At 46.8% G+C, this 22393-nt stretch overlaps 1 protein-coding gene across 1 annotated transcript in view; it reads right to left on the minus strand.

Moving 5' to 3' along the window:
- The window catches only part of MEOX1 (mesenchyme homeobox 1), a 91620-nt gene that overhangs the window by 19809 nt on the left and 49418 nt on the right, over positions 1–22393 (minus strand). The window lies entirely within an intron of this gene.

The following is a 22393-nucleotide window of genomic DNA, read 5'->3' on the forward strand; positions in this document are numbered from 1 at the left end:
GGGGAAGGAGGGAAACGTTGTAGGCACGTTGGTTGGGCTGCTGCCGTGGAGCCGGCTACTCCCGCCTTTCCTTTAGGCCTCAAACTGGTTCTGTTGCTGCGTTTGTAAAGGCGTTGAGATCGGTTTACCACCCCCTTTACGCCCGTCAACAGGCGAGGCGTGGTGACGGTGGCAGGAATCAAGTAGATAAAAGAAAACTAACCTACATCATAGGTTATGCTTAGGTATTTGGGAAAATTTTGTCTAAACGAGCTTCCTTTTAAAAAAAGTGAGTTGGAGGGATTTTATTTAGGGATTTCAGGTTTGCGGGGAGGGGGGTTTCTAGTAGAGAAGGTGCAGTTTAAAGGGGGGGGGGATCCCTTTATGTTGCATATGCTAAACGCTGAATTGTTTATAATAGTTAATAATACTGGGTTTTTAAGCCTTTTATGCCACTTTTTTAAGCAAAGGCGCTTCAATTTTTCTTTCCACATACACTTTATTTTACTCCTTATGCTTTACTGCAAAGTGCCAGGTCAGGCTACTACAATAAAATAATGTATTTTTCCATTTATAAAACTATATATTTCCCCCCCCCCCCCAAGTTTAAAATTGGGAGTCGTCTTATACACGGATAGTGCATATGGGGGATTTCTTCATTTTGGAGTCCCAAAAACGGGTTGTGTTATACACGGAAAAATACAGTATACAGTGGTACCTCAGGTTACATACGCTTCAGGTTACAGACTCCGCTAACCCAGAAATAGTACCTCGGGTTAAGAACTTTGCTTCAGGATGAGAACAGAAATCGTGCTCTGGCGGCGCGGCAGCAGCAGGAGGCCCCATTAGCTAAAGTGGTGCTTCAGGTTAAGAACAGTTTCAGGTTAAGAACGGACCTCCGGAACGAATTAAGTACTTAACCCGAGGTACCAGTGTATAATTATAAATACATAGGCCCATTTGACTTGTTACAGGGTTTGTGCTCAGCAAACAGGTCTATATAAGGTGCCATATATTTAGGTCAATATCATACCATGGCTTCCCCCAGGTAATCCTGAGAGCTGAGGTTTGTTAAGGGTGCCGAAAGTTGTTAGGAGATCCCTATTCCCTTCCCAGAGCTACCATTGCTCATACACCCTGAATTCAGTCATTCATGAATATCATCATATCATAGACATCTAAGTGGAGACCTCAAGACGGTTGGATGGTGCCTTGCACGCCTCCTTCTGCAGCCAAGCTGGTGCCACGCATATTTCTCTGCTTTCCTTTGGACTGCATCAGCGAGGCTGGGGCGGGGGGCGGGTCTTGACGTCTGGGCAGCCCAGGACCTCCAAACACACTGCCCAGGCTTGCGCCCCAGGGAGGTCATTTCAGGGCTGCTAATGCAGCAGAAACAACATGGGAAACAGTAGTTATGAGTTATTGCAGCCACAGCAGGCGCTGTGATTCTGCACCAGTCTGATTTCATCCCTGGATGTGCACTATTGTCTCTCAAGACAGACAGATGCTAAGAGCAACATAGGGCATTACAGTGGTACCTTGATAGTCAAACGGCTTAGCTCCTGAAAAAATCAGCTCCCAAACGCTGCAAGCCCGAAAGTGAGTGTGCTGGTTTGCGAACATTTCTCAGAAGCCGAACGTCCGACGCGGCTTCCGCTTGAGTGCAGGAAGCTCCAGCCAATAGGAAGCCGCACCTTGGTTTTCAAACCATTTTGGGGGTTGAATGGACTCCCAGGACGGATTAAATTTGAGAACCAAGGTATCACTATACAGTCATACCTAGGGATGAATACGCTTTGGGTTAAGCATTTTCGGGTTGCGCTCCGTGGCAACCCGGAAGTAACGAAGCGTGTTACTTCCGGGTTTTGCTGCGCGCGCATGCGCAGGCCGTCAAAATGACATCACGCGAATGCGCAGAAGCGCCGAAACATGCAGACGCGCGGACATAGGTTATGTTCGCTTCGGGATGCGAACGGGGCTACTGAACAGATCCCGTTCGCATCCCAAGGTACCACTGTACTGCAAACTGTTTGAGACATGGTAAAGCACAGAAAGGGACGCGGGTGGCGCTGTGGGTTAAACCACTGAGCCTAGGACTTGCTGATCAGAAGGTCGACGGTTCAAATCCCCGTGACGGGGTGAGCTCCCATTGCTCAGTCCCTGCTCCTGCCAACCTAGCAGGAAAGCACATCAAAGTGCAAGTAGATAAATAGGTACCACTCCAGCAGGAAGGTAAACAGTGTTTCTGTGCGCTCCTCTGGTTCAACAGAGCAGCTTAGTCATGCTGGCCACATGACCCGGAAGCTAGTAAAGCAAGATGAGCGCCGCAACCCCAGAGTTGGTCACGACTGGACCTAATGGTCAGGGGTCCCTTTACCTTTACCTTTAAAGCACAGAAAAGCAATGTACAAATAAATGGCATATAGGAGTGGGTTTTTTTGGGGGGGTTGCTGCTTAATACTTCAATTTTAAAAATATTGCTGACGGTTCCATCGCAAAGCCATGGCTGCACCCCAGGGGAGGAAAGAGCTTCAAAAGAAATGCAATGCGTCACTGAAAGTGAAAAGGGGCTTGAACAGAAGTGCAGGCATGCATGCAGGGAGAGAGGTTGGGTTTAGTGCCAAAGCAATATTCAGCAGACTTCTGCACAGTCACATTCCTTATGGCAACTGCAGGTCCTCATGCTCCCCTGTTGTTGAAGGACTCGGAAAACTAACACACATAGCAGTGCAACCTTAAGTGAAAATGGGCAGGTCTTGCAGGAGAAATGAAGGGGGGGCGGAATGGGCACAAGCGAGACCTGCAACAAAATATTATAGTTCTCCCTCTCCGGGTCCCAATCATGCCCTTTTCAAGAATACTCCATTCTGTTCCCAGGCAGCATTCTGGGGCTGAGCAGCATGCTCACTTCTCTGGGGGGTTTTTTGGGGGGGCACAACCTTAGAGGTTTTTTTCTGCCCCTTTTTGCATCTCTCCAACCTAGGCTGTGTGTGAGTTCCCTGAGTCCTGCAAACATTTCCTTCTCGTGTGGTGGGCAGCACTGTTATGGTTCTGCAAGGATCCACACTCAGAGAACTTGAGTGCATTACAGTGGTGCCTCGGGTTACAGAGGCTTCAGGTTACAGGCTGCGCTAACCCAGAAATAGTACATCGGGTTAAGAACTTTGCTTCAGGATGAGAACAGAAATCGTGCTCCGGCGGCGCGGCAGCAGCAGGAGGCCCCATTAGCTAAAGTGGTGCTTCAGGTTAAAAACAGTTTCAGGTTAAGAACAGACCTCCGGAACGAATTAAGTACTTAGCCCAAGGTACCACTGTATTATTCTAGGAGTTGAAGCTCGGGATGTGGGAATACGTCTGGTCTCCAACATGACCCCATGCAAACAGCATACCCCTGTTGGCAAACTTCCAGGGGCCGCATTCTGGTGGTGGGTGGGGCCAGGTGGAACAAAAGAGATGAGATTTCCCTTTGTACAGTAACTGATGTTCAGTCAGATGTTCTGCGAACACCAATGCGCTCATCTCTCCCTCCAGGCAAGCAAGAAGTAGTATCACAGATCAAGAGCATATTGCAATTTGAACAAAAAACAGGAGAGGAGGGTGTAGAAAAGGGCCTTTAGGGGTGGGGCCAAGGAAGTGGGTGGGGCTTAGGGAGTGGGTGGGGCCTGGACAAGAGTCCCAAGGGTCAGGCAGGGAGGCCTGACCCAGGTCTAAAGTCCCCCCACCCTGGATTTATTTGTTTTATTTTATTCCATAAAATTGTATGTACTTCTTGATTGTAAGAAAACCTCCAAGCTGTTTACAAAAAGCTAAAGCAAGGACATCGAGGGGGTGAATCACTGCCGTGCTTTAAAACACACAAAAGATTTTTTAATAAAAACAAAAACTTTAAAATTGCCTCAACTTTCTAAGCATCTGGGTACGCTTGTTTAAACACAAACATTTTTACCAGGCACTGGGGAAAGTGCAGTGAAGGTGCCTGCTCCATCGGCAGGAGTTCCAAAGTGCAGGTGCCGCCACAAGAAATGGCTGAGTTCTTGCAAAGGCGGAATTGGAACTTGGCACCCGTAGAAGTGCCAGTTCTTCCGCTCAAAGCGGCCAATGGGCACACAATGGGGTAAGGCGCTCTCATAGGCAAACTGGCTCCAAGTTGTTAACGGCTTTATACACTAATGATAACCTTGAGTTTGGTTCGGTGGTAAATCGGAAACCAGTGCAGTTCTCTGCACACAAGTGTTCTGTGCTGACAAGGCCTCACTCCTGTCCGCAATCGTGCCACAGCATTCTGCACTAACTGCAGCTTCCACACAAGGCGCAACAGACATCCCGCATAGAGTGCATTTCAGCAATCCGGTTGTGTAAATGTAAATATAGGCTGGCTATATCTCCATGCCATGTAATCAGACCCTCCCTATTTTCCAGGGACGGTTCCAGATTTACAGAATCATAGAATCATAGAATCATAGAGTTGGAAGAGGCCACAAGGGCCATCGAGTCCAACCCCCTGCCAAGCAGGAAACACCATCAGAGCACTCCTGACATATGGTTGTCAAGCCTCTGCTTAAAGACCTCCAAAGAAGGAGACTCCACCACACTCCTTGGCAGCAAATTCCACTGTCGAACAGCTCTCACTGTCAGGAAGTTCTTCCTAATGTTTAGGTGGAATCTTCTTTCTTGTAGTTTGGATCCATTGCTCCGTGTCCGCTCCTCTGGAGCAGCAGAAATCAACCTTTCTCCCTCCTCTATGTGACATCCTTTTATATATTTGAACATGGCTATCATATCACCCCTTAACCTCCTCTTCAGAAGCTGCCCCAGTTTCTGATTTGATCCCAGAATGTCCCGCTTTCCCTTAGGACGTCCCTATTTTCATCGGAGAGATGTTGGAGGGTGTGGAGTTATGCGACACACACACACACACACACACACACACACACACACACACCCTGAGCCAAGGAGATAAGTAACTAGACAACCTTTAGAAGACATCTGAAGGCAGCCCTGTATAGGGAAGTTTTTAAAAATGTTTTATTATGTTTTTTATATATGCCGGAAGCTACCCAGAATGGCTGGGGCAACCCTGTCAGATGGGTGGGGTATAATCATCATCATCATCATCATCATCATGGGATGTCCCTATTTTCTTGGGAGAAATATTGGAGGTTATGTGTAATGTACACCCTGTCTTTTCACGCACAGCTTGGGCTGGTTTTGAAGAACTGTTAATAATCAAGGGTAAATTGGAGTTAATATTTTTAGAAATATGAAGTTGGAGAACTGTTAAACAGGTGATACAATGAAATTCAGATAGAGGGGATTCGAGGAAGTCAGTTATCAATGTTAAGAGATTTAGGTATTTGAAGTAATAATTTTCTTTTGTGTTTAGTTTATTGTCTGTTGCGTGTTCTGTTGTGTTTTTTCTTTTTTTCTTTGTGTGGAAAATGTGGAAAATCAATAATCAAGGGTAAATTACCATGAGGGTCACCACCTCACCAACCTTGTTTTCCCCCAATCCCCACCTGCCTTCTTACTGCCAAGCAATATGGCAAGGGGGGGGGGTCCCTGGCTTTCTGTTTCATCGTCCCTAGTCTTAGGTTTGTCCATTGCAGAACTCAAGAGAGGTAAAAAAGGGGGAGGTAAAAGACTCATGAACGGTTAAGTCCAGTCAAAGGCGACTCTGGGGTTGCACCACTCATCTCGCTTTCAGGCCGAGGAAGCCGGCGTTTCTCCACAGACAGCTTTCCGGGTCATGTGGCCAGCATGGCTAAACCGCTTCTGGCGCAATGGAAAACCGTGATGGATACCAGAGTGTGCGGAAACGCTGTTTACCTTCCCGCCACAGCATTACCTATTTATCTACTTGCACTGGTGTGCTTTCAAACTGTTACGTTGGCAGGAGCTGGGACAGAGCAACGGGAGCTCACCCCATCATGCAGATTCAAACCGCTGACCTTCTGATCGCCAAGCCCAAGAGGCTCAGTGGTTTAGACCACAGCCTGTCCTTGGTTCTGCCAACTTAGAGTCTCCTTGCTTTCTGCCCTACCAGTACCATTGAGCATCAGGCACTGCTGATAACATATTGCAAGGCAATATCTTCCCACCTGCACCCCTGCAATAAATACGAGAGCTCAGCACCATCGCCATCGTGGGAATCCAGAGTTTGGGGTCCCCACAAGTGGGTGACGTGCCCCCTTGGCGCTTCTGAGCCCAGCACCCTTCCCCACTCCACTGCCCCTTTGACTGCAGGGCGCCACCTCTTACTATTCCTCCCAAGTCCCCCCTTTTATATAGATATAATTTTCCGAGTGGGAGTCGTGTTGGGGGCACTTTGCATGCAGGAAGGAAGCCATTAAATTCTTAGCACTTTGAGAGATTAAATGCCATAACTTACAGCCGCCGAAGTTTCTCTCAAAATGTTATAATGTAAGAAAACAATTAAAAAGAGTTATCTCAGGGTGGGCAATGGTTTTATTGTGATGGAGTGCGCCGTTAATTGATTGCCATCTTGTAAGATTGGACTGGGGGCAGGGGCAGCGGAGCAGTAAATGGCCGCGGCTCAGGAAGCGCTAAGGCGAGGAAGGGAAAAATCACCGTGGCTGAAGGGGGGGGCGTGTTAGAAAGTACAGTAATGTACACACAGAAGAGTAAAAGGAACCATTTTGTCACACACACACACACACAGAGAGAGAGAGAGAGAGAGAGAGAGAGAGAGAGAGAGAGAGAGAGACTGCATATACACCATATAGTTAAAGTACAAGATTTCACCCAAACAGTCCCGGGAATTGTAGTTCATTAAGGGTGCTGGGAATTGTAGCTCTGGTCTCAAACATTTAAGACAGTGTTACACCACTCTCAACAGTCATGGCTTCCACAGAGTCCCGGGAACTGTAGTCTGAGGATGCTGAGAGATGACACAAGAGGCAGCTATCAAAGTGACAGACCAAAATGTTCCAAATGGCACTGTGATCGTTCCTGAGTCTGAGGAGCAATCGGGTCTATGTTTGTACAAGGTGCAACCGGAAAGTTTGGTGAATGGTCACAGAAATCAGACAGCGAGAGACATTCGAACATACATGCCTTACAAGCCTTCAAAGTAGGCCCCCTCTGATACAATGCACTGTTGACAAAGTTTGTAGAACTGTTGGAAACTTATGGAGAAGTCCTCTTTTCATACTGCTTTCAGTTCCCGTCACAGCAGCTTGGACGTGTGAAATGTTGGGAAATCTGTGCCCTTTCAGTGCAGATTTCAGTTTTGGAAAAAGAAAGAAATCCGGTGGGGCCAGTTCAGGAGAACATGGAGGGTGGGACAACTCAGTAACCTCAGTATCAATTTCACGTGGAATATGCAATTCTTCCGCCATCATTCGGACGGACAAACGCCGATCCCGCATCAATAACTCACAAACTCTGTCGACATTTGAAACCGTTCTGCTCGTCGACGGTCTGCCAGACCTAGGGTCATCTTCAATGGTTTGCCGCTCTTCAGACGCGGCGCTGCAGGTTGCGAACACTGCGGGTTGCGAACATGCCTCCCGCACGGATCACGTTCGCAACCCGAGGTTCCACTGTACAGGGTTCTTTGCCAAAGGGCTTTTAAACAGCTCCACGTTCTTCTTTGGCTGCATGTGCCTGGTCTCAGCAGGCAAAGACATGCGCAGAGCAAAAGTCAGCAAGCTTGAACCCTTTGCTCACCAACTGGTGAGTGGAGGAGGGTGAAGTCCTGCTAGCTGCAGGGGTCTGCTTGACCTGCATGTAACCCGCAAGGAGGGCACCGAGGTAGAAAACCCCAAAAGAACTGAACAAGGAGTGGCTGAGACTGCAGAGGTCTCAGGGCATGATCTCATCCCTTGAATGGCAAGGTGGAGAAGGAAAAGAACATGCTACCTACCACCTGGTGCAGGAGGGGTTATTTTGGGGGGTGGCAAATTGGTGGTGAGTGAGGTGGGTCTGGCTCAGGCAGCCACTTTCTATATCATATTCCTGATCCTGAATGGGGCAACTGTGCCCCCGAAGGACCAGGTGCACAGCTTGGGAGTCATTTTGGACTCAAAGCTGTCCATGGAGGCGGAGGTCAATTCTGTGTCCAGGGCAGCTGTCTACCAGCTCCATCTGGTACGCAGGCTGAGACCCTACCTGCCTGCAGACTGTCTCACCAGAGTGGTGCATGCTCTGGTTATCTCCCGCTTGGACTACTGCAATGCGCTCTACATGGGGCTACCTTTGAAGGTGACCCGGAAACGACAACTAATCCAGAATGCGGCAGCTAGTCTGGTGACTGGGAGTGGCCACCGAGACCATATAACACCGGTCTTGAAAGACCTACATTGGCTCCCAGTACATTTCTGAGCACAATTCAAAGTGTTGGTGCTGACCTTTAAAGCCTTAAATGGCCTCAGCTCAGTATACCTGAAGGAGCATCTCCACCCCCATCATCCAGCCAGGACACTGAGGTTCTTCTGGTGGGTGCCCTCACTGCGATAAGTGAAGTTACAGATAACCAGGCAGAGGGCCTTCTTGGTAGCGGCACCTGCCCTGTGAAACGCCCTCCCACCAGATGTCAAGGAAATAAACAACTACCTGACATTCAGAAGACATCTGAAGGCAGCCCTGTTCAGGGAAGTTTTTAATGTGTGACATCTTAGTGTATTTTTGGTCTTTGTGGAAGCTGCCCAGAGTGGCTGGGGAAACCCAGCCAGATGGGCGGGGTACAAATAAATTATTATTATTATTATTATGATTATTATTAGCCGCGTGGAGCGTCAGTGACGGGCTGCCCTTCTCCCTCCTCGGGGAAAAGCCTGCAAGCGCCGCACACACGCTCCACACGGCTCGTGAAAATGAGCGCTGAGCAGAGTCTGGGATGCATACAGGCTCTGCTGTGCGCTCCCTTTAAATAATATTTTTTTTCTTGCATTCCCCCGTCTAAAAACTAGGTGCGTCTTATGGAGCGAAAAATACGGGAGTTAGTTGTTTGATTTTTAAAAACAAACTAATGCTGTTCTTAAACAGCCCCTGCACTGCCTCGCTCCACTTGGCCCACAGGGCGAGGGGAGGTCCAGATAGTATCAAAATGCAGTTTGCGATCTGATCCCTGCTATCGGAATTAAGTCCGCTCTGGAAATGAGCCCTGGCTCAAAGGAAGCACCGCCTAATTAGACAGGAGGAAATTGAACTAAGAGCAGTGACTTTACAAAAAAACGAAAAAACCTCCGGGATTTCTGCCTGGCTGTTGGAGGTGGGGCAAAGGGGAGGGAGCAGGAGGTGTCAAAAGAGACCCATATCTTCCAAGATATATATTCAATGACAGGCGAAATGCTGCCTTCTACAGCCTTACGGATTTAGCCTGGGATCTGGAAGCCCGCTGACAATAAAGGCTGTTGAGTCAATACCTTCCAAAGTGATATATGGCGTCATCTGCTAGCCATAGCATTCTACACAGGACAAAGCGACTAGACCCTATGCAAACAAATCAACAGATGCAAATCTAGCAGGGATTCATAAATCAGTAGAACACGGCAATCTGGCAGGATGGCTGATCTTAGCGGTGGACATACTTGAAAAGGGTGCTTCAAAGAGAAACTCCTGCATGAAACTAAGCTTAAACGGCTCAGGAAAATCTTTAAAGTATATTTGGAAAAGTATTACAATAACAAGCATCTCCTAGCAGAAACAGAATGATCCTTGTAAAACAACAAATATAATGTTTTTCTGGACATATGATGAAAACAAAGAAAAATATAATAATTTGGAACAGTGTGTGAAAAAACTGTAGAAATAATAATACAATGAGTCTAATCTGAAGTCAAATATGTTTGTTTTGCTTTTTTATTTTTATTTTATTTTTCTCTCTTTCTTCCTCCCTTTTTCTTTTTCCCTTACCTCCACCCCCTCCCTTCTTCTTCTTCTTCCTTTTCTCTATTCCTTTTTGTGTTTCCTCTCTTGGTCTTTCTCTTTTCGATATGCTATGAAAAAGACAAAGAGATAAAAGTGTTTTATGAAAACCACAGTAAATTAAAAGTGATGCTATGTAACTTCTTTAGTAGTATTTATAAAATGTTTAAATTGGTTGACTGTCATGGTCTGATGTAGCAACCACTGAGGTTTCCCCCCCTCTTTGTTATTGTTGAATTCTAAATAAAGTTTTATTCATTAAAAAAACACACCCAAAAGGCTCAGGACTGCAATACCTCAAGGACCGCCTCTTTCCATATGTACCTACCCTGACCCTGATATCATCTTCTGTGGCCCTTTTTCGTGTGCCTCCTCATCGAGAGGTCCGGAGGGCAGCAACATGAGAACGGGGTCTTCTCTGCAGTGGCTCCCCCTCTGTGGAATGCTCTCCCCAGGGAAGTTCACCTGGCGCCTTCATTACACACCTTTAGGCACCAGGCAAAAACATTCCTCTTTAACCAGGCCTTTGGCTGATCTCTTTTACATCCTATGCCCTTTTAAAATGTGGCTCTTTGCAGGGGTATTATTGGGTTTTGGTTTTTATTTTTATTTTATATATTGTGATCTTTTCTGAGAACCACCCTGAGACCTCCAGGTATAGGGTGGCATATAAATTCAAATAATAATAACTACTACTACTACTACTACTACTACTATAATAATAATAACTACTACTACTACTACTACTACTACTACTACTACTACTGAACTACAATCCATCCAGAAATTCAACTATTCTTTTGGGTCTGAATAGAGACAATGGTTTGATTCCCCACTTCTGTTGTAAACTCAGCACTGTCTCGCCTACCATTTTATCCCCTATCACTGCTGTTGTCAAGGTTCACCCTGATTATGGGCTCACCCGCCACTCTGGGCGGCTCCCAACCAAATATAGGAAAAGCACAATACAACGTTGCACACTTTAAAACTTTCCTGCCTTGCCAGGGGTTGGACTAGATGACCCTCGAGGTCCCTTCCAACTCTGTGATTCTGCGATAGTTCTAAGGTTGTGTACTGTGTGTGAATAAATCTGTGCTTTGGCTGTGCAGGGAAGGGAGGCTGATGGATTGGGGCATGTCAGAAGATGAGCCTTGGCGAAGCAGGATGTGGGGTCAATAAATAACAAAAATTAAACACTCTTGACTCCAAACGTGGTTTATTCAGTAAAACACCAGTAGTGCTTGCCCTCCTAGGTGTGTGACCTCATACTGGGTTGATAAGGAAAGGGTTAACTAATTGTAAAATGACTAACCAATGGGAACCCAAGGGGCAGCGTTAACTGTGTATAAGGTTTTAAGCACAGAGGGTTTTTTTGGAGGAGTTAGGGTGGTTGAGAAGGCAGCCTGGAGTTAGACGAGAGAGGGAAGATAAGTCTGTGGCTTGGGCTAGTCTGGTGTGAGAGGGTGAGAGAATTTGTTAAGAGGAGTCAGTCAAACAGTTGAGATAATCAGTCAGAAGGTATTAGGAAGGTAAAGGCCAGTAAAGAAACTAAAGTTAAGATACTGACAGGAATATTATCTGAGAAACCATAGACTTGTTAATGTTTGTAAAACAAACTTGTGGGTTTTTTGGTTCACTTTTAACAGCTGTCTGGACTCAGTGTCTTACCAGAGAGTAACGGGTTGGTGGCAGCAGGGAAGGGAGCACAGTGGTGGCATAGACCATTAAACGTCGGGGACCCTGTGTGACCACCACAACACCCCATACCATTTCTGAGGTTTTTCTCAATGTTTTTTGGGCAGGAAAGATAGACGTTTGATCTCCATTTGTCAAGCCAGTATATCCTTAGTGGCCAACTGCTGAGGACAAACACAAAATGGGTGGACACTACTATCACACCTTGCTGGAGAGCATCAGGGGAGCAACAGGTGTGCCACTCTTGAGGGCTTTTGATCTGACCCACCAAACCAGGGCAGTTCCTAACTCCTTGAGTGCCAAGGCTTCAGGGAATCTGACCCCCCTTCCTCACAGCTGGCAGCCAGAAATGGGTGTGCTGGACCCGGGGGTAACCCGTGAAACACGGTCCAGGACCAGTCCAGAATCCATAGGTTCTGCTGGGAGTCAGTCCTACAGGGCCAAGGCAGGACACGAGGCAGGAAACCAGGCAAGGACAGGTACAGGATCTCAGGCAGGATCTAGCATACAGCAATGTTGCTCCTGCAACCTGGGGCAGGGTCCAACAGCCTTTTATCTTTGTCGGGGTAGCGGCCAGTCCTGATCCCCCAGTGAACTCACCTCCCTGTTTCGCCCAAAGACGAGCACTCCTCCTGCGATTACTCAGGTCTCTCCTTCTCTCAGACCTCAGTCTCTGTAGCTCGGGAGACGTCAGTGGGTCACTAGACCCAGGGGCCGCCTCAGCCTCCCCTGACCAAACCGGTAGTGGAGCAGCTGTAAGTGATGGCCCAGCTGAAGGCAATGAGGTGATCCCCGCATTTGGAGCCAGGGCAGGCTCAGGCCCCTGACTTGGCCCAGCTGATGCTTGTTGCAGGGGAACCTGTGCAGACTGGGACTCTTCAGGATCAGGCCCCAGACTTGGTTCAGATGATGCCTGAGGCAAAGGATCAGGTGAAGAGTCCGAGCCTGAGTCCCAGGCCATCACAATGGGGAAACAAGACGTTCGTACCATGGTATTTTATTCAGTATTCACAGAGAGAGACTAAGAACTGCAGTCTCTCTTAGATAATGTCATTGCTCCAAGTAAAGTCCCACCCTCTCAGTCCCTCCTATTCTACGACTCCCCTGTGCCGGCTGATCTGTGCTTTCTGCTTCTGAGTTTTCTGTTCTACTACTCTCAATGCACGCCGGGTCCTGGGAGAAGGGAGGTCAGGAATGCTTTCTAGAGACACTGAGTTTGTCGGCTGTCTCTCCCTTGGTGGTGCTTCTTCTTCCTGTTGTCCCTCCCCCAATATTTCCCAGCTCCTCCCCTCTGTAGCCTCTGATCTACGGCCTTCTGCAAACCACTGTTCTAAATCTATACTGTCCTTCGCTTCTCAGGAAGGTGCAGGAAGACGGGGGCGGCAGTTCCCACTATTCCTCCTCAGTCCAGCCCCTGACACTGAGACATTTGTGAATGGGTTGTGTAGCTTTCAGGTGCAATCAGGTCCCCTGGAGTAAAGCCGGCATTCAAAATCCACCAGGCACATTTTGCACCTGTTTATTGGCTACTTGCTAACAAGTGCTGATGCCCAGGTGCCAGAGTGGCACCCGACATTTTCACCATCTGGAGGTGCCTGCCCAGTGCCGGATTTGCGTATAAGCTAAACAAGCTATAGCTTAGGGCCCCACTCTCTTGGAGCCCCCCAAAAAAATTAAAGAAAAAAACCCCTGCATGTACGTTTCCAAAATATAAGCTATAAAACAAATAAAATAAAACCTACATACAGCAACAGTGTTTTGTGTTGTGTAGGCTCCTATGACGTAAGTGATGGGCTGCGCCTGCTAGCCTGCTCCCTAAAATATCACTGGTTTGCTCCTTTCTATATATAGGGTGCCTACATTCTGCATGGACTGGTTGCATGGCAACATGTGCAAATGGCTTTAGATACCTATTAAGTCCATAAAATACCATATAACATATAGGAAAAGGTAAAGGGACCCCTGACCATTAGGTCCAGTCGCAGACGACTCTGGGGTTGCGGCGCTCATCTCACTCTATTGGCCGAGGGAGCTGGCGTACAACTTCCGGGTCATGTGGCCAGCATGACTAAGCCGCTTCTGGCGAACCAGAGCAGGACATGGAAACGCCGTTTACCTTCCCGCCAGAGCGGTACCTATTTCTCTACTTGCACTTTGACGTGCTTTTGAACTGCTAGGTTGGCAGGAGCTGGGACCGAGCAACAGGAGCTCACCCCGTCGCAGGGATTCAAACCGCCGACCTTCTGATCAGCAAGCCCTAGGCTCAGTGGTTTAACCCATATATTCAACACAAAAACCAGCGGAAATTTGTTGTTGACAAAGGACAGCTGGACATATAAAGGGCCCCATTACCTTCAGCAGCCTAGGGCCTCATCAAACCTAAATCCAGCCCTGCGGTCTGCCCATGGTGAAGAGAGTCCCACACGCCAGCCATGTGAGCAGGTGGGGAGGCAGCCAGTGTCTTAGCCAAGGGTGTTTGGGTCTTTAGCGACGTTCCTGCACCACACACCACGCACACACACTTGGAGGAGCCGCCAATAAAACCCAATCAATGGACGGCCTTTTAAGTTGCGGTGGATCAGCGACCCAGCTAATAGCTCCCCTGCAGAAAAAGGAAGTGATAGTCAATAAAGGGAGAAATCAATGGGAGAAATCTATTAACGAGAGTGAGCAATGGGGGGACCTTTGGTTTAACAGCAACCTCTTTTGGAAAGGAGCCACCAAATGGCGCAAGCAGGCTTTTAACTCTCAGAGCCCCAGGGAGCTGCCGATACAGGTGCATTTGGCGTAGGAAAACCCCTGTTCTTCTCTGGGCACTTCCAGACGATCTGTTTATCAATTGTGTTTGTTCTGATTTGATTGCAGGGAGGTTAGACAATGCTGGCTATTGAGTGAGCCTTCATTCTGGTTTGTAGGCAGAAAGGTGTGGGGATGTTGCATCCAAGCCAACTGTTGCCTCACAGTGTCTGGTGCGTTTCCCCACTGATTTCCCTGGTTGCAAAAAGTCGGAACTTTTGGGGAAAGTGGGTTTGTGTTGCACAAGGCCTCCCGAGCGACTAGAATCACGCATCCTGAGTTTCGCAGTATAGTGGTACCTTGGTTCTCAAACTTAACCCATTCCGGAAGTCCGTTCCAAAACCAAAGCGTTCCACAACCAAGGGGCGCTTTCCCATAGAAAGTAATGCAAAATGGATTAATCCGTTCCAGACTTTTAAAAACAACCCCTAAAACAGCAATTGAACATGAATTTTACTATCGAACAAGACCATTGATCCATCAAATGAAAGCAATAATCAATGTACTGTACTATAAAATAAATAAGATAGTATTGTAGATGATAAAAATTATTTTTTAAAAAATATATCTTATCAGCACTAATTGTTTGGGTGGGGGGCTTTTATCCATTTCCACAGTCACACAATCAATCAGTCAATCAGTAGCTGAACTGGGTTCCACACAAAAATAAATTAACCAAAAAAGCCTCAGAAACAGAAATGCAAAATAAATAGCAAAAACAAAAGCGCCCAAGTTAATCCATTCTGGAAGTCCGTTTGACTTCTGAAATGTTTGAAAACCAAGGCACAGCTTCTGATTGGTGCAGGTGCCCCGGAAACAATAGCCGACAACCGCATCGGATGTTCGGCTTCTGCAAAACATTTGAAGACCGAAACACTCCAGGTTTTCCGCATTTGGCATTTGAGAACCAGGGTATCTGGTGAAATCCCACTGGAAATGAGGGACAACTTGAAAGCTCCCTCTGCTTCCAACCAGGCAAACCAGGCATAGGCAAACTCAGCCCTCCAGATGTTTTGAGACTACAACTCCCATCATCCCTAGCTAACAGGACCAATGATCAGGGATGATGGGAATTGTAGTCTCAAAACATCTGGAGGGCTGAGTTTGCCTATGCCTGGCTTAGAGCATCCAGGGGCGAGGGTATCTCATTAGATGGCATTCATACTGTTAAAACGGAAAGGGGTCAAACCACCGCAAGAGGTGTTGAAATTTTGGAAGGTTGGATAGTTACAATGGAATGGTCTTGGGGGCTGGGGTTCACGTTTCTGTTCTTGTCCATTTATGATTGTTGCTTTGTCAAAATAATTATTTTAAAAAGGGAAAGAATAGACTGCATTCAATGGAAGAAGGAAGCACTCTGGGCCACCCATCCTGGAGAGGGCATTGGAAAAGCAGGTGCTATGTGGCTTGGTCCGCAGGAAAGACCCAATAATGTTGCATTTCCCAGGGTTGTCCACAAGAGGGTACTGTCCAAATGTCTAAGTTCCACCCGTTTTCTCCGGAGCCCTGGCGCTCATTTCTCAATGTACCTTTTTCCTTTTCGGTTTTTGGAGAAGGGGGCAGAATTCAGACTGGAGGTGGACGCACGGCACGGATATGGCCCTTGGGTGACCCCAGCTGGCCTGCTAGTCATATCCACCCCCACTTTTGTTTGCTGTGCTTGCCACTAAATAAGGACCCCAGTGGCGCTGTGGGTTAAACCACAGAGCCTAGGGCTTGCCATCAGAAGGTTGGCAATTTGAATCCCTGCGATGGGGTGAGCTCCTGTTGCTCGGTCCCTGCTCCTGCCCACTTAGCAGTTCAAAAGCACGTCAAAGTGCAAGTAGATAAATAGGTACCGCTCCGGCAGGAAGGTAAATGGCACTTCCGTGCGCTGCTCTGGTTCGCCAGAAGCGGCTTAGTCATGCTGGCCACATGACCCGGAAGCTGTACACCAGCTCCCTCGGCCAATAAAGCAAGATGAGTGCCGCAACTCCAGAGTCGGTCACAACTGGACCTAATGGTCAGGGGTCCCTTTACCTTTACCTTTACCTTTAACTTTAACTTTACCTCCTTCCTTCCATCTCAGTGTGGTGTAGTGGTTAAGAGCGGTAGTCTCGTAATCTGGGGAACCGGGTTCGCATCTCCGCTCCTCCACATGCAGCTGCTGGGTGACCTTGGGCCAGTCACACTTCTCTGAAGTCTCTCAGCCCCACTCACCTCACAGAGTGTTTGTTGTGGGGGAGGAAGTGAAAGGAGAATGTTAGCCACTTTGAGACTTCTTAAAGGGAGTGAAAGGCGGGATATCAAATCCAAACTACTACTACTACTACTACTTCTCTTCTTCTTCTTCTTCTTCTTCTTCTTCTTCTTCTTCTTCTTCTTCTTCTTCTTCTTCTTCTCTCTCTCTCTCTCTCACACACACACACACACAGTTATACAGCAGTGATGGGAAACCTGTAGCACAGCCCAGATGTTACTGGAACTACAACTCCCATCATCCCTGACTGGTTGGCCATGTGTCTGCCTGGGGCTGATGCCTGGAAGCCCAACAGCATCTAGAGAGCCGCAGGTTCCCCATCTCTGCTCTGCAGAGAAGAAATAAATAGGCAGGGCATGCCTAGGAAAACGGCTGGTGTTTGATGCTGCGACCCTAATCAAGATTAATAAAGATCAAAAGATCTCAAGACAATTCACAAGATAAAAACATGAGATGATGTTTAGTCGTTTAGTCGTGTCCGACTCTTCGTGACCCCATGGACCAGAGCCCGCCAGGCATGAGATAAAAGCACAAATAAATAGTTAAAGCAGAAACAACAAAACAGCAAACCCCCCACATGTTTGCACTTTTTAACAAAAATCAATAAAATATTAAATATCACAAGCATCTACCAAGGAAAATATACAGGTACCCACAGAATACATTGAAGGCGTTTCCCACATGGCAAAATAGCAGCAGGGGTTAAAATTTAGGTCAGGAAAGCAAGACGTTGAAAAGAATTAAAACATTTCTCCCATCTCTGGTGTCGCAGTCCCAAACTAAGCCTCCCTCCTGTGGCTGCTTTTAACTTCTTCTTTTCAAAAATGCATATCTGATCATGGTTCTCCTAACGTTTCGTTTAGTTTGGCCCTAAGCCCTCCAGGCTTTTAGAGTCTAAACATTTTTAGACAAATGTCACACCAAGTGTTCTATTACATTAGGGTGCTATGTGATATGTCGCCGTGAGATGGCAGCATCGGAAGTGACAGGAAGCAGACAGGGACAGGTAGGTAAGAAATTAGAGCACATTTAACTTATGCACATTCAGCTTTTTTGGCAATTTTTTTAAAAAAAAGAAACAGAAAGGGGCAGGTGTCCGGGGGGAAAGACTGGCAATCTCACCCGCTGTTGAACTCACGATTTTGGTGTACATAGATGGCTTTAGGTTTACATAGGCCACATGTCTGAAGCTGCACAGGAGAGCAGCCATGAAGCCATTTTGACTCCCAAGCTGACCAGGTGTTTTTTCTGCAAGGTCAAATGGAAGAACCTCCCCATTGTCTTTTCTTTCACAAATGCTGTCTTGAGAGTAGGTCTGTGTATGAATAGGGTGAGCCTGTGACTTGGTTCAGGAACTAAGTACTTATCATTACAAAAGACTGGCCAGGCTCCCCAGGGTATCAATCCAGTAAACATTAACAGGTAACTTGCCAGACAGGAGGTAAACAACCCACTCAGGTTTCTGCCTTAGCCCGCCCTTTCTGTGATGTAGGTATGATGTATCTGGGGGTGGTCTTTGACTCCAAGGTGGGCAATTTAAAATGTCTATATAAGGGCGGACACACCTTGGTTCTGGCAGTGGCGTAGCGTGGGTTGTCAGCACCCGGGCAAGGCAAATAATTTGCGCCCCCTAACCTGTGGATTTGCGCCCCCTAACCCGTGCATTTGCGCCCCCTAACCCGTGGATTTGCGCCCCCTAACCCTAACCCCCAGGTGTTGCGCCCGGTGCGGGTGGCCCCCCCCTGCTACGCCACTGGGTTCTGGGTCCTCCTCCTTTCCTGCGTGTGAGAGGAGCACCCCGTTACAACAGTCCAATAAAGATCAGGCTTACAAGCTGCTTTGCTTCTCAATATTCTCTGGTTGGCCTCTGTTTTTTTCCTCCGACCGATGGAGAACCTACAAAGGACTCTATAAGGGCTCTTGTGTCCCCCATAAGGGAATAAGGGCAGGTTTTAGTTTATTACAGTGGTGTTCAAATACCTAGGGTTATGGTTAACTGCAAAAAATATAAATAAATAAAAACCTACAGGTGTGGGGAAGGATGAATTTATCATTTTGGGGAAGGATATCGGCTATAAAAGTGAATGTGCTACCAGGAATGCTATTTTTGTTTCAATCAATACCTGTGATCAGTGGGGCAGGGCACTTTAAAGAATGGCAAAAAACAATATCTAAATGTATCTGGCAGGGGGGAAAGCCAAGAATGAAATATAAGTTACTGATAGATTCCAAAGAAAGAGGCGGCATCTCCCTGCCAGATGTGAAGTTATATTATGAAGCGTCCTGCTTATGCTGGATTTGGGATCGGATACTGTTAAAAAATACAGATGTATTAGATTTGGAAGGTCATGGCAACCCAGAATCTGGGTTTATGGCCCACCTCTGCTCTGCAGTAACATTGTGTGGCCCCTCATAAGTTGCTGCCTCAGCCTTAGTTCTCCATCTGTAAAACAGGGATAATTTCAGACCTCTCTCTCTCAGAGGTACTGTGAGCAGAGACGCCAGACTCTCCGGAGGATTGAGGGGACCTCATGTGACGTCCTGACTCGTGCGTAATGACACACAATATCTGACGTTGTGCACAAGGCCCATTGAACATGGGGGGGACCAGCCCCCTCAAACAAATAAAAAAGATTGAGGGGCCCCAAAGTGCCTTGGCCCCCAGGAGCCAGCGCCCTTGGCTGTGAGGATTTATATTGATTTATTTCCAATATTTCCTCCCTCCCTTTCTAGCACAAGCCATCCAAGACCACCGGCAAGATTAAGAGATAAACACAATGCAGAAGAATCCATTCCATTAGATAAACGCTATAATTAACAAAACGTAAAGCAATTCAAAACAGCAGCAGGAAAAAAAGAAACGCCCTCAGAAGTACGAAAAGAGGAACAACCAAATTAAGTGTAGAAACCAAAGGAGATTTTGACAAATGAATTCCCGGTTGTTTCCAGACCACCTGCTTATTGAGCGTTCCTCCTCATTTGCTTGCGCTTTTGATTTGCAGGGAGGTTAAATGACGACAGCTATTTATTGAACCTTCATTCTTATTTGGTTGTCAGGGAGGCTAACGTTACGTCAAGCAAGTGTTATCCCTCATTTTCCCAGCGTGTTTTCCCGCCGCCCTCATCACTTTCCTTACTGCAAAAAGTCCAATTTGGTGGAGGGGGAGCAAATTTGTTGTGCAAGAGCTCCAAATCGCCTTTAATTGTGCAGCCAGAATTTGCCGGGGTGTGTGTGTCTTAGATTCTGGGCTGATGTGTAAACCAGGGCTGTGTTTAAACCTTCCCTGCCACCCCCTACGGTCCCCCCCCCATTCCCTTGAGAGCAAAACCTACATGATTGATGATCCCAGGGCACCGCCACTCCTAGCAGCTGAATAAACAGGCCAAACTGCCTGCTGAGCTGGGGCAGCGGGTGGATGCAGTTATGAAAAGAGACCAGATGAACTCAGCAGCAACAGCAGGCCTGGGAGAGAAGGAAGGTCTCTGGGGTCGCAGGCTGCAGCTTGGGATTTATTTTAAAAAAGGAAAGGAAGAGTCCCTTTGCTCCACCCTTTGCTCCAAACCGCTGGAAAAGCCTAACCTTTCACCGTTGCAGCTTTGCTAATTTTTAGATTGCCCAGCAGCGTAATTCGAACCCAAGACCCACCCGGATAGGTTTTGGACGCAGTGGATCTTGAGCTTTCTCAGCTGAGCCAGGGCTGCACCAGTGAAAGCCGCTCAGCCAGAGATAACACTGGAATATCAGACAGCATAGGAGCCAATTTCTAGGGGCCGAGGGCTCACCTGACCTCCCCAATATTTTATTCATGTTGGCACCGCTGTCAGTGTAATTTATGCTGGATTAAGCCTCCCCAAAATGGGTGTTCTGGGGGAGTAGAGGGGCATGAAGAGACTTGTAGCTATTCCAAATTCTGTTCAGCTGGGTTCATGTGACCCAAACCTCACAACTCGGTCCCACACTCACCTGCCAGCACATCCCTCGTAGAGGCTCCTGTACCGAGTTTAGGGTAACCTGTTGCTGTTCAGTCGTTCAGTTGTGTACGACTCTTTGTTGTTGTTTTTAAAAGATATTTATTAAAATTTCCAAAATATTACAAAATGAAGAAGAAGAAAAAAAACAGTTAAAAACAACTCAATCGTTCCATTACTTATTTTTCATTAGCTTGTTTCCTGGACCTCCTCACGCCTCCCTTTTTTGTATTCCAGTTCAATTTGTTAGTTCAGCAAAGCCTTCCCCTCTTTATTTATCCTAATCTTTAATCTTAAAATATTGTAACATTAAATTTTTACCTATTAGTAATCCATTTTTCATATTCCCTTATAGTGTTACAGCTAAAAACCACTTAATTTCTATCCAGCATCATTCTAACATTCATTAATTTTACAATATTTCTGTAAATAGTCTTTAAACTTTTTCCAATCTTCTTCCACCGACTCTTCTCCCTGGTCTCGAATTCTGCCAGTCATTTCCACCAATTCCATATAGTCCATCACCTTCATCTGCCATTCTTCCAGAGTGGGTAAATCTTGTGTCTTCCAGTACTTTGCAATAAGTATTCTTGCTGCAGTTGTGGCATACATAAAAAAAGTTCTATCCTTCTTTAACACCACTTGGCCAACTATGCCCAGGAGAAAGGCCTCTGGTTTCTTCAGGAAGGTATATTTAAATACCTTTTTCATTTCATTATAAATCATCTCCCAGAAAGCCTTAATCCTTGGGCACGTCCACCAAAGGTGAAAGAATGTACCTTCAGTTTCTTTACATTTCCAACATTTATTGTCGGGCAAGTGATAAATTTTTGCAAGCTTGACTGGGGTCATGTACCACCTGTATATCATTTTCATAATATTCTCTCTTAAGGCATTACATGCCGTGAACTTCATACCTGTGGTACATAACTGTTCCCAGTCAGCCATCATAATGTTATGTCCAACATCTTGTGCCCATTTAATCATAGCAGATTTCACAGTTTCATCCTGAGTGTTCCATTTCAACAGCAAGTTATACATCCTTGACAAAATCTTTGTTTTAGGTTCTAACAGTTCTGTTTCCAATTTTGATTTTTCCACCTGGAATCCAATTTTCTTGTCCAAATTGTATGCCTCCATTATTTCATAATAATGAAGCCAGTCTCGCACTTTGTTTTTTAATTTTTCAAAACTCTGCAATTTCAATTTGTCTCCCTCTTGTTCCAAAATTTCCCAATATTTCGGCCATTTGGCCTCCATATTGAGCTTTTTCTGAGCCTTCGCTTCCATCGGTGACAACCACCTTGGGGTTTTATTTTCAAATAAATCCTTATTTCTTATCCAGACATTAAACAATGCTTTCCTGACAATGTGATTTTTGAATGCTTTATGTGCTTTGACCTTGTCATACCATAAATATGCATGCCATCCAAATACATTGTTAAAACCTTCTAAGTCCATTGTTAAAACCTTCTAAGTCCAACATTGTTAAAACCTTCTAAGTCCAAGTCAAAAACAAAAGCTATACACAGAGCGGAAGTTCCGCTCACGGGACCCAGCAGTCTGTGCTGGAATGTAAACAGACATGTGACACGCAACAATCCCATGTCTGCAACCAAAGGTGGAATGGAATCTCCAACACTGCCTACCTTTCAGACCTGGCATGTCACGCAGGGCTGGGCCTTCGCAGTGGCAGCTTCTCCTCGTCCTTGTCCACTCTCCAGCGGCTGCTACAAGCTGCTCAAGGAAGGAGGCCGGCAGCATTGGCCATGGAGAGGCCACAGGACGCTCTCTCGCAGCCACCACTGCTGCCACCGCCACTCAGGA

This window comes from Podarcis liolepis (genome assembly GCF_965112155.1).
Source record: "Podarcis liolepis genome assembly, chromosome: 13".
NCBI classification, from domain to species: Eukaryota; Metazoa; Chordata; class Lepidosauria; order Squamata; family Lacertidae; genus Podarcis; species Podarcis liolepis.